This window comes from Dendrobates tinctorius, unplaced genomic scaffold, assembly GCF_039654945.1.
Source record: "Dendrobates tinctorius isolate UK_male_01 unplaced genomic scaffold, ASM3965494v1 ptg000156l, whole genome shotgun sequence".
Lineage (NCBI taxonomy): Eukaryota > Metazoa > Chordata > Amphibia > Anura > Dendrobatidae > Dendrobates > Dendrobates tinctorius.
Window position 1 is genome coordinate 386,130 of NW_027361823.1, and position 16,023 is coordinate 402,152.

At 43.0% G+C, this 16,023-nt stretch overlaps 1 protein-coding gene across 1 annotated transcript in view; it reads right to left on the minus strand.

Moving 5' to 3' along the window:
* PLCE1 (phospholipase C epsilon 1) overlaps window positions 1-16,023 on the minus strand; it is a 579,770-nt gene that overhangs the window by 292,146 nt on the left and 271,601 nt on the right. The window lies entirely within an intron of this gene.

The following is a 16,023-nucleotide window of genomic DNA, read 5'->3' on the forward strand; positions in this document are numbered from 1 at the left end:
ATACAGGATATCTATAAAAAGAGAGATAGTGAGGAAACACTTAGCTAACCTAAACGAATTCAAGTCTCCAGGTCCAGATGAATTACACCCCAGAGTACTGAAGGAGATAGCAGAACACATTTTTGAACCCCTCTCCATAATCTTTGAACATTCTTGGAGAACAGGAGAAGTCCCAGAAGACTGGAGAAGAGCAAATGTTGTTCCTATCTTCAAAAAGGGGAAGAAGGTGGACCCAGGCAACTATAGGCCGGTGAGTCAGACTTCTACACCAGGAAAGATCTTTGAAAAAATTATTAAACAACATGTATGTAAGTACCTGGATAAGAATTAAGTGATTAAACAGAGTCATCATGGGTTTGTAACTAATAAGTCATGTCAGACTAACTTAATTTCCTTCTATGACAGAATCACTGAGTGGGTGGATCAGGGAAATGCTGTAGATATAGTATATCTTGACTTCAGTAAAGCATTTGACAAAGTATCTCACACAATCCTTATTGAAAAATTGGCTAATTATGGAATGGCCAAGGCAACTGTTAGGTGGATTCATAACTGACTTAGTGATCGGACCCAAAGAGTGGTCATAAATGGCTGCACATCCAGTTGGAAGAATGTCTCAAGGGTCTGCAAACCCTGTCTTATGAGGAAAGGTTGCATGATTTGGGAATGTTTAGTTTGCAAAAGAGAAGACTGAGAGGAGACTTAATAGCTGTCTACAAATATCTAAAGGGCTGTCACATTGTAGAAGGATCATCTTTATTCTCATTTGGACAAGGAAAGACTAGAAGCAATGGGATGAAACTGAATGGGAGGAGACACAGATTAGATATTAGAAAAAACTTTTTGACAGTTGGAGTGATCAATTAGTGGAACAGGCTGCCACGAGAGGTGGTGAGTTCTCCTTCAATAGAAATCTTCAAACAGAGGCTGGACAGACATCTGTCTGGGATGATTTAGCGAATCCTGCTTGCTTTGAGCAGGGGGTTGGACCAGATGGCCCAGGAGGTCCCTTCCAACTCTACGATTCTATGATTCTATGAACCAGGAATTTTACGATCTGTCATTACATGCCAAGTGTCACCAAAATGCTCCTTCTAACAACCATAACCAAGCCATAGGAAATTCTATATTCTGCACTTTGTGACTGATTTTCTTACAGTAACTTGAAATTCAGGGTGATTGCAGCGTACATCTACTGTAAGAAAATGGCTGGCCATAAATATTACCCCTTTATGGACAAAGTCAATATTTGTTGCTACGATTTATTTTTTTCACTTTTTCTTACAAGTTTGCTAACTTCAGATTTTCCATTGAAATAACCGTATGAGGATTTGTGTTATATGAGACAAGATGTAGTCTTGAATGATAACAGATCATATAATGTATTGAAAAATGGAAGAAAACCTCCAAATGAGGTCAAATGGTGAGAAAAATAGCAATTTTTTTACGGTAGGTTTCCTCTTTACGTTTTAATTTTCCAGTAAAAAATTACCAGGCAACATGATTCACCACTACAAAAGATGACTAACAGAAAAACTGCAATACTGGTGTATTGATTTTTTTTTCTTTACTGCGATTATTCTATGGACAAATTAATTTTATATTTTCGTAGACTGGACGCTTCCTGAAACAGCAATACCGATATGTTTTTTTTTTTTTTTTCAGATGGGGAAAAAAAGGAGAGTGATTCAAATTTTTGTGTTTTTTTATTTTAAACGCAGCAGCATAAGGGATTAAACAGCAGCGATGAGATTTAGCTCCGATTGTGGCGGTCAAAGTCAGGTGTTGCTGTATAACACATTTGGCTCCTGAGCCTGCTCCATATACCTGCACCCACTCGATGACATAATAGTACATCAGGGAGTGGGAAGGGGTTAAAAAGAATCAGTCACCAGCTTCTTGCCACCTAATCTAAGAGTAGTATAATGTAGAAACAGAGACCCTGATTCCAGTGTTATCACTTACTGGGCTGCTTAGTGTAGTTTTTATAACATCTGTTTTATCAGCAGCTAATCATAATGAATCATCAACAACATGCACTTCTCCCCCAACTTAGGCCTAGTCAGTGACGTGAAGCCTCATCAGTGACTAGGCCTCATGCGGCCATGTAGGGAGCATAACTGATCTAAGGTTCTACCGATTTGACAGTATGAAACTTAAGGCCCCGTCTCACATAACAAGATCGTTAGTAAGATCACTGAAACGTCACAGATTTTGTGATGCAACAGCGACCTGCCAGCAATCTCGCTACGTGTGACACGTAGTGGCGACCGCCCCCTGCTGGATATCGCTGATCGTGCTCGAATGTCCTAGGCCATTTTTTGATCGTTGGTGTCCTGCTGGCCAGCATGCATCGCTGTGTTTGATGCCGACGAGCGACCTCGTTGACAACGCAGAACTCAGGGACGCAGGCGTGAGTCGTCAGAATAGCTGCTGTGTGACAAGGTACTAACGACCTCCGAGGTCGTTATACGGATCGCCGAATTGTTGCTGCATCGTTGAGTAGATCTGCCTGTTTGGCAGCTTACTAGCGACCATGTAGCGAAGCACCAGTGATCCTTACCAGGTTGTATCGTTGTCAAGATCGCTGGAGCGTCGCTTATTGTAACGGGACCCTTAGGCCAGGGTCAGACTGGTGTATGGCACTCAATGCGAGAACATCGGATGCAATATGCTAATGACCCTCAGCTCCTGCTCTGCTGCGAGCGGGAGCCGATTGTCATGCAACTGTGCTCCGAGCCTCTCACACAGAGATGATCGGAGCACAGCTGCGGAGGAGTCGGAGAAATGAATTTCTCCATCCCCTCCATTGCTGGGGTCAGCATATGTCTCACTTGCACTCGGCCGAGTGTCAGTGACAATCGCAGCATGGTGCGATTTCACCCACACGCTAAAATGGCCAAGAAAAAAAACGCTGATGGGAGCTGACCCATAGATGAATACTGGTCCAAGTGGTATGCGATGTTTTATCACATAGCACTCGTCCGTATTCATTGCTAGTGTGACCCGGGCCTTAGTCAAAGCTTGAGGATCTGAAACCCAGAGGCCAGAAGATCCAAAGACTGCAAGACTACGTGGGGAGCTACAGTGGTAGGACAAGTGAGGGGAAAACCTTCGACAGAGGCGTATCACCCGTTATTGTTTTCTAAACCTTACATTCATTTTTATGTTTTAAAGGAAACCTGTCATTATTTTGCTCAGTAAACTACAGACAGTGTCAAGTTGGCGCTGTTATACTGATTAAAATGATACCTGGGTTTTAGAAATCAGTCTTGTGGTTCTGCCTTAATCTATCTTTACAGTTTTGAGCTAATGAGATGCTCGTCCTCCAAGACGGACTGTGGGCGAGGCTTTATGTGGTGCTCAATGTTAGGTATATCGTGGCACAGCTGTGTCGGTGCACAAAACAGGCTCCTACACCAGAACAAATATAAAGAAGATTTTTGCACTCAACTTTTGCAATAGATGAAGAAATTTATTTGCAGTCACACATAGGTAGGTAAACGTTTTGGCCAAGACAATTAGCCTTCATCAGTACACAAACTGCTCCTGTTTTGTCCGTATGTGCATGCAAAAAATATTTCAGGATTTCACTTAGATAATGTAGGGGCAATGTGCCATCCAAATTTGGTATAACGCCCTCGCTACCTGTAAAGTGGTAAGATGAACGGACTTGTGTCCAAAATTATGCAGTATATAGTAGAGTATGTCCCGAATGCTGAAGTCCACAATTGTCTTTGAATTAGAATAGTGTGGGAAAAAGTCACTGGGTTGTGCGGTACACCATCTTCTGATCCCAGTAGTATGGGAAAAGCCACAGGATTATGCGGCAGGCCGTCGGTGCATACGGACAAAACAGGAGCAGTTTGTGTACTGATGAAGACTAATTGTCTTGGCCAAAACGTTTACCTACCTATGTGTGACTGCAAATAAATTTCTTCATCTATTGCAAAAGTTGAGTGCCAAAATCTTCTTTATATATTATGTGGTGCTCAGGCGTCATTGTCATCATTTTGGCTTAAATGACAGGTCTCTGAACCTTCAGTGATCTGCCTACTATTTTAAATTCGGCACTTGTGCAGTTAATAGTGTGGCCTGTCAAAAAAAAAAGTTTTAAATGGCGGTGCATGCAAAAATATTTAGCTCCTGCAAAATGGAGGCCGCGGTGCAAGCGCAGTAGCACCTATCAATTGCCCATAGGTGCTACTGTGCATGCACCACCGCCATTTTGCTGAAGCCATTTTTTTTGCTCCAACAAAATGGCGCTTACTGGTGGTGTCACTTTGCTGGAATAAAACTTTTTTTTCCAAAGACTACACTATGAACTGCGCAAGTGCAGAATTTAAAATAGGATGCAGGTTTGGTGTTTGTGCAATGTCCTCAATGGACGTTAGAAAGTCTGCAATTAGTGTAACCTGGATCACAGGAAGCTGCATATGCTTGAAATTTTGCAAAGTGTGACCCATCAAATGCTCTTCTACTACCAGCTGATAGTTTTAGGCAATAGCCAAATATTTGAAGAGTTTATTTTTTAAGTGACTTACTTTGCCATGTATAAAAAAATATAAAGTCAAATGTGGTCTGTTTTCAATTTATTTTGCTTGGTTTATACAGCATACCCACAAAATAATTACAAGAGCTAGCGGGCACCTAATTTGTAAATAAAATAAATAATAATAATAAAAATGAGCCATGATGTTCCAGATGTGCACAATTGGATTCAGGTCTGGGTAACAGGCAGGCCAGTCCATAGCATCAATGTCTTCATCATGCAGGAACTGCTGAAACACTTCAGCCACATGAGGCCTAGCATTGTCATGCATCAGAAGGAACCCACGGCCCAATGCACCTGCATATGGTCTCACAATGGGTCATGAGCATCTCATCCTGGTACTTAATGGCAGTCAGAGTACCTCTGGCTAGCACATGGTAGGGTGTGCGGCCATCCAAAGAAATGCCTCCCCACACCATTACTGACCCACTGCCAAACCGGTCATGCTGGAGGATGTTGCAGGCAGCAGAGTGTTCTCCACGGTGTCTCCAGACACTGTCACGTCTGTCACATATGCTTAGTGTGAACCTACTCTCATCCGTGAAGATTACAAGGTGCTAATATCGAATCTGCCAATTTTAGTGTTCTCTGGCCAATGCCGATCGCCCTGCACAGTGTTGCGCTGTAAGTACAACACCCACTTGTGCACATCGAGCCCCCATACCATGCTCATGGAGTCGGTTTCTGACAGTTTGAGCAGACACATGAATGTCAGTGGACTGCTGGAGGTCATTTTGCATGGCTCTGGCACTGCTCCTCCTTGCACAAAGGAGGAGGTAGTGGTCCTGATGCTGGTTTGTTGGCCTCCTATGCCCCCCTCCCCATCTCCTGGTATCTGCTCCATGCTCTGGACATTGTACTGACAGACACAGCTACCATTCTTGCCACAGCTTGCATTGATGTGCCATCCTGGATGAACAGCACAACCTGAGCAAATTCTGTGGGTTGTAGACACTGCATCATGCTACTCTACAGTACCTCTAAGGGTGAGAACAATGACAAAATTCAAAAGTAACCAAAACAACAGCAAAAATTATCAGAGCAGAGAAATTGTCCGTGGGCCCCTCTGCAGAACCACTCCTTTATAGGGGTTGTCTTGCTAACTTCCTATCATTTCTTCCTGTTGTATGTCCCATTTGCTCAATAGCAGAAGAAATGGATTCACAATCGGTGTTGTTTCATAACTGGACTGGTAGATTTCACAGAAGTGTAATTGACTTGAAGTTACATTGTTTTGTTTAAGGGTTCCCTTTATTTTTTGAGCAGTGTATATATTTATTTTTTCCATTGTTATTATTATTAATATAATATATTAGCTGGAGAGCCCGGCGTTGCCCGGGCATCGTAACTAACTACAGTTAGTTATAACAAATTATAATGAGAGATATATATATATATATATATATATATAAAGCTGAGTGTATAGCCCCACCCACTCCGCATAGCCACATTCACTATAATATCCCACATCATCCCGTCAGCCAGAGCCACCAGACTACTAACATCCTACATCATCCCGTCAGCCAGAGCTACCGGACTACTACCCCTAATATCCCACATCATCCCGTCAGCCAGAGCCACCAGACTACTAACATCCTACATCATCCCGTCAGCCAGAGCTACCGGACTACTACCCCTAATATCCCACATCATCTCATCAGCCAGAGCCACCGGACTACTACCCCTAATATCCCACATCATCCCATCAGACAGAGCCACTGGACAACTACCACTAATATCCCACATCATCCCGTCACAGCCGCCTGACTACCACCACTAATATCCTACATCATCCCATCAGCCAGAGCTACCGGACTACTACCCCTAATATCCCACATCATCCCGTCAGCCAGAGCTACCAGACTACTACCACTATCCCACATCATCCCATCACAGCCACCAGACTACTACCACTAATATCCCACATCATCCCGTCAGCCAGAGCCACCGGACTACTACCCCTAATATCCCACATCATCCCGTCAGCCAACGCCACCGGACTACTACCCGTAATATCCCACATCATCCCGTCAGCCTGGGGTCAGAACCAGAGCGCTGAGTGGAGCGGTCCTAACTTCCATAACGGGGATCCCTTTAAGAGAGGCCTGAGGTCAGTACCAAAGCGCAGAGTGGATTTGCCCTCACTTCCGTACCGGTGATCCCTTTAAGAGGGGCCTGGGGTCAGAACCAGAGTGCTTAGTGGAATTGCCCTAACTTCCATACCAATGATCCCTTTAAGAGAGGCCTGGGGTCAAAACCAGAGCGCTGAGTGGAATTGCCCTAACTTTCATACCGGAGATCCCTTTAAGAGAGGCCTGGGGTCAGAATCAAAGCGCTGGATGGATTTGCCCTGACTTCCATACCGGGGTATCCCTTTAAGAGAGGCCTGGGGTCAGTATCAGAGTGCTGAGGGATTTGCCCTAACTTCCATACCAGAGGTCCCTTTAAGAGGGAAGATGAGCCTATGGGATGGAGAATATGTGATGGGTATATGGGCACAGGAGAGGGGATTCATTTCTGTCATGTGCTCTCTGCTCCTTTCTGGGGGAGAGTGGTAAAACCACAGAGAACGACCACAGATCCATCAGTATGTTCCCGGGGATGCTAGATTTCTCCCATCATGTCAGTGTTTGCTGAGGTGGGAAAACTGTTGCTCATAGCAACCAAACACAGCTCAACTTCTTTTAAACAGATCTGGTGAAATGAAAGATGCTTTGTGATTGGTTGGTGATACATACATACATTCAGTTTTATATAAATAGATTTTATATGTAGATAGATAATATAAAAATCTAAAATGTAAGCTGTATATTGTATTGTTGTTTTCCCAGTTACCAGTCAGCACAGTTTTGCATATATGTGTAAGTTCACCATGTCCTGAACAAAGATTCCAGCATTGATGAGCTCATGATGGTGAGAATACTTGGGATGCTCAGCATGACCAAGATGAAGGATCATTTTTAAATGGAGTATTCTGTTAAGAATAAGGAAGGTGTTTATAGTTGTACTTTAGAAGTGGAAGCTTCAGGCTTGTCTCCCTGGAAAGGTTTTGAGCACAGATATGGTGAACACGTCCAACCACAAAATAATCAGCTGTTGAGACCAGTAAACTGCAACCTGGGATGTGACATGTGCTCGAAAGGCTCAAGCGGTGACTTAAATTACTTGGATCCTAGCTATACGCGTACATAAAGAGTGTTGAAGGGTAAAACCTCTAAAAATGTACTGCATACCGGATATATTGTTGCTGTTAATAGGCATAAAATAATGAATTCTCATTAAGTGTCATATACATAATCACATATTGTTATGCTTTAGATTTTATTTTCATTAAATATCATGGTCCCTAATAAAATTGGCTCATTGGCTGGAAAAAATGCTGTACAGTTATTTTACAGGCAGCAGGTTATCATCTCTCCTTTTAAGTAAACACCTTTTGTAAAACACCAATTAATGCTCCTAGTACTTGAAAATGTTATAAGCATTCAAGCACTAGCAATACACCAAAAACAAGGCATGCAGAGACCACTGACTAAGGACTCATTCCGATGCCAGAGATTTTCCACATATGTACAAAATTGGTTCAAGTTTCATCAGCATTTTGGATCTGATTTTCATCAGTATTTCGTCAATGCGTCAGGTTTTATCATCAGTGATTTTCATGTATGCAAAAAATAAAATTACTAAGCCTTTCTGACCCATTATGTTGCCATCCATTTGCTGTCCATAATTTTAATGGGCCTATAGACTTCAGTGGGTAATTTTGATCCGTAGTTCAGAACAATAGCGGACACACATGTGAAAAGCACCACAGACTTTAATAAGTACGTGTTCTATCTATGAGAAAGACAGATAGTGCACAAACAGGAAAAAACGGATTTCTGGATGTCGCTATATAGAACACACACATATTATACATACATACGCACACACACCATACTTTATTAGTACACCCCCTGTTGCATGGCGTTCCAAAAGTTGAAGCTCCTGCTGGGTAAGCAGATGGTGTTGATCGCACGTAACTTCACTAAGGAATTTGTGGTCCAGACTGACCCCTTTGAGGTCGGGTTAGTAGCAGTGTTGTCCCAGGAAGTAAATGGGGAGGAACATCCAATCCTGTATCTAAGTAGGAAACTTTCCTCCTGTGAGAAAAATTATGCCATTGTAGAAAAAGAATGCTTGGCCATCAAATAGATAATTGACACCCTGAGGTACTACCTGTTAGGCAGAAAGTTCAGGCTAGTGTCAGATCATGCGCTCCCAAGATAGATGCCCGAATGAAAGAGGAAGAATGCCCAGGAGGCTAGGTGATTTTTAGGGCTCTATGACTTCAGCTTTTATGTGAACCACACACATGAGAAGCTACACGGTAAGGCAAATGCCCTGTCTAGACTTCCCTGTTTAGTGACTGAAGATGCCAAAATCCCCGGCTTTGGGCAGAGGAAGGGGGGATATGTAACAAAGTCACTGGCAAAGTACTTGAAGGAAAATATGTGTCACTGAGGTTATTAGCTTCAGTGATAAGAACCTAGGAAAATGTTCCAGCATATTAAGTGCTGAGAGGGGTTAATCGGCAATGTTAAGGGCTAGGTTTAGTGAACAGCTTAAGAGTAGGTGGGAGGCGGTTCACCATATCGCCACCCCAGGTTGGAGTCCAGAAGATAAATATACAGCATTCTGGCTCTTTCAGCATTCGCTGTCTCTGTCACAAACGCAACTCTGAAGCTCTCATCCCCAAAGAAGGTTGTACCTTGCTGGTTCTTTAATGTTTTGTTCCCTGAGTCGATGAATCCTCACAGCAACATGGACTGTGCTATACGTTATGTTTTCCCATTAGGCGAGAAAGCCAGTGTTTGTTTTTGCTAACTCTACATTGGTTTATGCAGTACTTTTTTTTTTAATAAACCAATGGAAGAATTAAAGAGACAGCATTCCTGTGTCTACCTCCATGTGCAGCTGAGGGAGCTAATTTACCACAATCCATAGACATTAATATGCAGTTGGTTCCCACTCTTTGCACATATAAAAGCTTTTGCTATGTTAGGAATGTTTTCCACAAAATTTTGGAGTCTATATGAGGGAAAGTTTCCACATTCATCCACAACAGTATTTGTGCTCTATCAGATACTAATGTTGGCTGGGAGGGTCTGGTTGTTATCTATGTTCTAGTTTGATGGGGTTGAGATCTGAGCTCTGTGTTAGACAGTCTACTCCACACCAAACTCTGGCATTTTCCAAACCTAAACCTGTTCATCGGCCTGCCAGAAAGGGAAGCATAATTTCTTACTATGAAGAACACATTTCAACTGCCTTAGGGTCCAAAGGTCTGAGGTGCAGGGGTTTCAGTTGCGCTCAGAATCTTGAGTCTAGGGTGTCTCATATGCGAAGAGCAATACTATTAAAGACCAGTGTAGATGTTGGTCCCGTCTGAGGTTTTGTATTGGGGTCCACAAGCTTCAAGTTACGCCACTGCCAATGGTGGCAAGCTTTATGTTCTCCATCTGATACTTGGCTTGGTGCCTAGTCATGTGCCTAGCTGCATACAGCTACTCAGCCACTGAAACTCAGGCCATGAAAAACCCAGCACAGAGTTTTTTTTGTTAAAGTTAATAACAAGGGAGGTTCATGACTGAGTTCTGTGGTTTCTAAATGCTACAATTTTTCAGTAATACCACACACAGTTGATTGTGGAATAGGAGGGAAGGATTTCTACCAACTGACTTGTTATAACAGTGCCATACTATTCCTCGACCACACTCCAATTCAATTATCTCTTTAAAATGAGCCATTCTTTCACAAATGTTAACAGCAGAATACATGGCTATGGGCTGGATTTTACACACTTGTGAATGCAATCATTATGATGTGTCCTAGTCACCATAGTGTAACTTTGATTTGGTGTTCCTTTATAGGAAAGCTGTCACCAGGTTATTGCTACTCCATGATGTAGGGGCAGGGACTCCGATTCCAATTATGTATTACTTACTGGGCTGCAGTTTTAATTAAATGCTGAGCTCCGTATAATCCCACCCACACCACTGATTGGCAGTTTTCTGTGTATACTGTGCATAGACAGAAAGCTGATAATCAGTGGTGAGTGTGGGTTTACACAGAGTTCATGAATATGGACAACTACACGGCAGAAGGTTTACTAGCTTTCTAGTGATAATCTCCTACTGATAAAATAGTAATTTTCTAAAATCTACAACATGCAGCCCAGTAATTGAGACATTGCTGAAATCATGATATCTGCCTCTACATTATCCTGCTCTCAGATTAGGCAGCAAAACCTGGTGACAGATTACCTTTAAGAACTTTTCAACCAACTCCAACCAAATAATATAAATTAGGCTCAATATTGTCCTTTTATGCACACCATACACCCATTACACATGCAGGCTTACAGGAGCTGTATGTAAGTCAAGGCACAAATGGTTCTGTATTTGTATGCCTGTAACTGCAATTACAAAACAGGCTACCTTGGAGTTTTCACATCTATGTGAATAGACAAGATTGAACTGCACTCAGCAGGTAGTAGTAGTTCACTACAAAGCCTAATAATAAAGTAAAGCCAATTAGCTGTTCCATTCTCATCATGTTTCCAAGCCCTGAATTATCAATAAATCGTATTTCTGACGTCAGCCTTTATAGACATCGATCTGCCCTCTCACACTTTTAATTGCACTTCCAATATTTCAAATAAGCACCTTGGTACTGTACATGTATCTATTGCCAAACAGGATCACAGCGTTTCTATAATATGCCCTGAGAAAAGATGCTGCTCATCTCAGTCAATTATTTTCTGGTGTTTATGTAACTCCTAAGACTCCAAAGATACACATGTAACAAATGAGATCCCGGTGTTAGCAGTGGTTGGAATATAGTGAATTGTTCTAGATATCTCGGTTTCCATTACTACGAGGGGCGTTCATTTAAGATTTCCCCTGACCCACTTCCTGTGGACCAAGAGCAATGAAACTTGGCACAATTATTAGTCCTTCTCTACATAGGTGCCACCTAGAGATACACACTTCTCCCAACTCTTTAGGCAACTGTATACTTGTAAAAGTCAACAGGTTGCTCCAAAATCCACATTGTGACTTCGGAAATCAGAGTCTCATCATCTGAAAAATGCTTGCCCTTCAAAAATAACTTCATTGTTGGAAAGAGGTGGAAGTCCGACGGTGCGAGGTCAGGTGAATAAGGAGGATGTGGTAGAATTTCAAAGCCATAGGTGCATGCTTCCATTTGGGCAACATGTGAGTTTTGAACTGGTGCACTATCTTGCACAAGGCTCACCTTTGGTGAGCATGCCAAGTCTCTTGGTTTTGATGGCCTTCCACAAGTTCTGCAGCAGTGAAGCATAGTATGTTTCAGAGATCAAGGTACCATTTGCTAGGAAATCCATCAATACTACTCCATGCTGGTCCCAAAATACTGTAGCATTACCTTGCCTGCCAAGGGTTGGGCATCTGCCTTCTTTGGAGGCAGTAAGTCATGATGCTTCCATTGCATCAACTGGACTTTGGACTCAGGATCATAGTGACGGACCCAGCATTCATCCTGTGTGATCAGTCCGTTGAAAAAGTCCTCCTGGTTTCCAGGGCAAATTGTCAATAGAACCTGAGAGCATTCAACTCATTCCTGCTTTTGGAACGGTGTGAGCAGCCGGGGAACCCAGCAAGCGGATACCTTATGCATGTGAAGATGGTCTTAGATGATTTTTTTCACGGACCCCACACTAATCTTGACATTTTGGGCTAGGTGGCGAATGGTTACATGGTGATTTTCCAAAATGCCGACCACTACTTACTGGATGGTGTGTAAATCAGTAGCAGAGTGGGGTCGCCCTGGAATTGGAGCTGTTTACATTGAAGTCTAACCACATTTGAATTGACTATGCCAGTTCTTGACTACACCATATGATGGGGAATCATCACCATAAACCTCTTTCATTTCATCGTCTCCTTTGGTGTGTGGCTTTTCAAGTAAAGGAACTTGATGACTGCTCTGTATTCCACTGGGTTTATTATCAAACCTCACACCACTTCAGCACCTGTAAAATCAAGACCGCTATCAGTTCTGAGTTGCAAATTGGCTCGTAACCTATAGAGACTTATATCATTACACATGCAGTTTCAGCGACCTGTAAACAACCTCTCGTATCATTGGGGCGTAATAATTTTTGAGAAAAAGTTCAGTTCGGGAACCAGAACTTGACCCCGGACACGAACCCCATATACTGTAAGTCAGTGGGCCCCGAACTTTGGTGCTGACAGTTGCCCTGCAAACAAATGTGCACATGAAAATTACTTATAATTAGTGTTGAGCATTCTGATACCGCAAGTATCGGGTATCGGCCGATACTTGCTGTATCGGAATTCCGATACCGACATACGATATTTTTTCAATATCGGGCATCGGCATCGGAATCAGAAGTTCAAAGTTGATTGACAGCCGAAATGACGTCATCATGATGCGCGGTGTGTGCGCATCATGATGCGCCGTCATTTCGGGCCTTCCGGGGGTTTCTGCCGGCCTGCGGGGGGCTGTGCCGGCCTGCCGGGGGGCTGTGTGGACAGCCCGGGGTCTGTACCGGCCTGCCGGGGGGCTGTGCCGGCCTGCCGGTGGTCTGTGCACCCTGTGGGGGTCTGTACCGGCCTGCCGGGGGGCTGTGCTGATGTCCGGGGGTCTGTGCAAGCATCGTCCGATGGGACTACAAGTCCCATCTGGCGATGCCTGCTACCATGACAGTGATTGACACATTAGCCAATGATGGGACAGTAGTAGTCCCATCATCCGGCTAATGTGTTAAATGTTTAAAAAAAAAAAAAAAAAAATACTAAATACAAACTACATACATACTACATACATACTACATGCTACATACATACCACATATATACTACATGCATGCTACATACATACTACATGCTACATACATACTACATGCTACATGCATGCTACATGCTACATACATGCTACATACATACTACATACATACTACATGCATGCTACATACTACATGCTACATACATACTACATACATACTACATGCATGCTACATAGATACTACATGCTACATACATACCACATATATACTACATGCATGCTACATACTACATGCTACATACATACCACATATATACTACATACATACTACATGCATGCTACATACATACTACATGCTACATATATACTACATACATACTACATACACTCACTGGCCACTTTATTAGGTACACCTGTCCAACTGTGTGTTAAGACTTAATTTCTAATCAGCCAATCACATGGCGGCAACTCAGTGCATTTAGGCATGTAGACATGGTCAAGACAATCTCCTGCAGTTCAAACCGAGCATCAGTATGGGGAAGAAAGGTGATTTGAGTGCCTTTGAACGTGGCATGATTGTTGGTGCCAGAAGGGCTGGTCTGAGAATTTCAGAAACTGCTGATCTACTGGGATTTTCACGCACAACCATCTCTAGGGTTTACAGAGAATGGTCCGAAAAAGAAAAAAAATCCAGTGAGCGGCAGTTCTGTGGCCGGAAATGCCATGTTGATGCCAGAGGTCAGAGGAGAATGGGCAGACTGGTTCGAGCTGATAGAAAGGCAACAGTGACTCAAATTGCCACCCGTTACAACCAAGGTAGGCAGAAGAGCATCTCTGAACGCACAGTGCGTCGAACTTTGAGGCAGATGGGCTACAGCAGCAGAAGACCACACTGGGTACCACTCCTCTCAGCTAAGAACAGGAAACTGAGGCTACAATTTGCACAAGCTCATCGAAATTGGACAGTAGAAGATTGGAAAAACGTTGCCTGGTCTGATGAGTCTCGATTTCTGCTGCGACATTCGGATGGTAGGGTCAGAATTTGGCGTAAACAACATGAAAGCATGGATACATCCTGCCTTGTATCAACGGTTCAGGCTGGTGGTGGTGGTGTCATGGTGTGGGGAATTTTTTCTGGGCACTCTTTGGGCCCCTTGGTACCAATTGAGCATCGTTGCAACGCCACAGCCTACCTGAGTATTGTTGCTGACCATGTCCATCCCTTTATGACCACAATGTACCCAACATCTGATGGCTACTTTCAGCAGGATAATGCGCCATGTCATAAAGCTCGAATCATCTCAGATTGGTTTCTTGAACATGACAATGAGTTTACTGTACTCAAATGGCCTCCTCAGTCACCAGATCTCAATCCAATAGAGCATCTTTGGGATGTGGTGGAACGGGAGATTCGCATCAGGGATGTGCAGCCGACAAATCTGCGCCAACTGTGTGATGCCATCATGTCAATATGGTCCAAAATCTCTGAGGAATGCTTCCAGCACCTTGTTGAATCTCTGCCACGAAGAATTGAGGCAGTTCTGAAGGCTAAAGGGGGTCCAACCCCTTACTAGCATGGTGTACCTAATAAAGTGGCCAGTGAGTGTATATACTACATGCATGCTACATACATACTACATGCTACATACATACTACATACATACTACATGCATGCTACATACATACTACATACATACTACATGCATGCTACATACATACTACATGCATGCTACATACATACTACATACATACTACATGCATGCAACATACATACTACATGCATGTTACATACATACTACATGCTACATGCATGCTACATACATACTACATGCATGCTACATACATACTACATACATACTACATACTACATACATACTACATGCATGCTACATACAATACATTCATACAATACATACATAGACATACAGTACATATAACATAGAGTAACATACTTACCAATACTTGTCACATTGTTCCCCGAAGCCATTGTCTTTTACGGAATAAATATTAACATAACAAACCACAAAAATACTCACCCATGATCCGAAGCAGTCCACGAGTGTGTCCCACGACGATCTTGGGTAGAGAACTGCAGCATCAGCTGATGCTGCCGCTCTCTACGGGCTGCAGGAATCCAATGACGGAAGGTAGGTATCCTTCTGCACTGTATTCCTCCGCCACTTAAAAAAAAAAGTCCCTAGTCTCACTTTATGGTAAAAGCTGTGTGGGACCGCTGGGTATTCTAAGATTCGTAATCAGAGTAAAAGCATCAGCCCAAGATTAATTTTATGGTTTAATTGCCTTAAGGGCGCACTAGATAATTACAGAAATATACAGTAAGCTATACAATGGAATTACAGTGGATTTGCAGTCAGAGTAAAATATAGCAATAAGGGTACAAGACTTAGAGATATTAAGCTGGAGGTCAATTTACCAGATTGTAGGTTGCATGTGGGTGCCGGGAGCTCTGCAGTCCACAGGTACAAGAATCTTAGTTGCCGGACAGACCCCAAAGTGCGGGCGCTGCTCCCCTTGGCAGATCTGTACCTTGCTCGTTCGCATGCTGTTGAACCAAAGATCCCTACACCTGATGTATTTTTTGGGGATCGATCTAAATTTTTGAGTTTCAAAAATAATTGT